The following is a 2,294-nucleotide window of genomic DNA, read 5'->3' as shown; positions in this document are numbered from 1 at the left end:
AACCTGATAACAAGTCATGTTGATGTGTACAGCCGGTTTTGTGCACAAAATTTGAAGATGGTGCATGGTTGGAACATGAGAACTCTTGTGGGAGCGGTAAGTTACACGAGAATGCAACCATTATTATTTTTAAACCTCCGCCTGAACACTGCCAAAAGGCCTCTCATTTTCTTTCTTATGACGTTTGTGCAATAGTAAACTAAACGAAAACAACCACTGAACAACATGTCGTGGTTCTAACATGGAAACTTGTTTGCAGGTTGACTCAATCTTATGTTCCTTGCTTTTCTTCTCTTTGAATATTGAATTGGTTTGTCACGGATGGAGATACCATACTTACCCATGTTGTAACTGGTGTGATTTACGCCCATTGCGAATACAAAAAATAAATATTGTGTTGTTTAGCTTTAGCTCAATCTCAACTTTGCATCTCCATTTGATACTTGATTCAATTGCTCGACTATCAATGATACCCAACCAAATTAATTAAACCTCTTGTATTTTTACAATGAGAGATATGTCGATCTCGCCTCATAGTGTCAAAACGTGATGGTTTTAAATGACTTTAGATCTCTGTATGGTATGTACCACTTCCTCTGTTCACTAATATATATATAACTCTTTTTTGGCTGACTAAATTAGGTTGCCAAAAATGCATTGTATTAGGGAACATAAGTGTAGAAAACTAAATATATTTTTACATAGAGCGATAAAAATTATGAAATCGTCAGATTAAAATATAAAGCTTGAGCATAATGTTTTCCAGCAATAGTATACATGCATGCACGGGATAATCAACATCATTTGTTTTATTACTTATCGTCGTGGTGAACAGACAGATGCCATAGGATGGCTTAAGTTGGGGCCGAATGGACGCAAGAGGATTCGGGGGAGGGTTTGTGATTAGATGGGATGAACTTCCGGATGGTTTCCTCAAGAACTTAGCCAAGGCTAGAGGTTGAAGAAGAAAGACATAAGGAAGAACTCGCTCTAGATCATCTTATTCATTGATCTCAACAGGTTACAAGTTTATCAGTACAAGTTCTTCTAAACCTAGCTCTCTTCGTGCGTGCCCGTAAGAGGGGCAGCCCCCTCTCCTTATATAGGGGAGAGGTGGCTTACAGGGCAAGAAACCCTAATGGCATCTTTGACTAGACAAACTACTTTACAAAGCTACTTTAATCATAGAAGACACCGGAGTCCTCTTTAATCAGGGATGCTGACGTCCTCCGGCTTCTTTGACCGTCATCCTTCTCTTTATCGTCAGCCCTTCGTCTAAAGTTACTTTGCTTAGCTCATCTTTGTCTTCTAGCTCTGGAGAGAATGTTTGACCAGTCCTGCCGACCTGCTCGTTCTTCCGGTGGCCCGGTATCTTCTTACCTGGTTCCGGCATACCCTCTTGGGGATACCGGCTTAACTTTACTTAGCTGAGTTCTTATCTTTAAGTTTCGGTACGAACATTAAACCGGTATCTTGATGGCTCAAACCATCCGGTTTGGCATGCCTTTGGCATACCGAGGGTCATCCCCCCAACATTAGTCCCCGAAGCTGGTATAGTCTGGCGGATACTATCCAACAGACCATGCCAGGTTCTTTCTTTTTAGGATACCGGTTTAATCTATCCGGCCTTAGGCTTGGATCCGGCATCTTTGCCCAGATCATCGCTATCTCTTCTCCTTGAGGCATTATCCGGTGTCTTATCCTCCGGCATCTTAGTCATTGAATACTTCCTCGGCGACGTCGAGAATATCTCGGGCCCCGCGCCTGTCAGTGACATGCGCACTGTAACTGACATGCCAGTGTCAGGGGTCACTTCGCTTCGACTCCCGCGCGTCCATTTAATGCACCGCTGCGGATCCCACTAGCCGTTTTGGATCCCGTGTGCGCCTCCGTGTGGCCTCCCCTTTTTTCGCGTGTACCTCATTGCCACGTGGTGGCCCGTGGCGCAAACCGTCGCGGGCCGCGAGGCGAACCGCCACGGCCCAGCGGTTTCCAGCCTATCTTCTTTCTCCTTTATAAGCACAACTGCCCCTTCTTCTTCCTCTTCTCCGCATTCCCCTACCTTTGCGCATAGTGTTCCTCGTCTCTGCGCCTTCGCCGCTCTCCGTCCGCCGTTGCTCGCTTGAGCTTCGCCGCCCGGCGAACTTACGCCGCGTTTCCGCTGGACCTCGTCTTGCGGGAATCTTCTGCAGCACCTTCTTCGAGCGCGCTGCATTCTCGCTTCTTCGTGACCTTCTCCGCCTCGCCGTCGACGGCGCTCGTCGGTGACCGCAGGCCCCTTCCTTCGCCGGCGA

The sequence above is a fragment of the Lolium rigidum genome, chromosome 4, assembly GCF_022539505.1.
Source record: "Lolium rigidum isolate FL_2022 chromosome 4, APGP_CSIRO_Lrig_0.1, whole genome shotgun sequence".
Classification (NCBI taxonomy): domain Eukaryota; kingdom Viridiplantae; phylum Streptophyta; class Magnoliopsida; order Poales; family Poaceae; genus Lolium; species Lolium rigidum.
The sequence above is the reverse complement of the archived record's forward strand: the minus strand, read 5'-3'. Positions refer to the sequence as shown.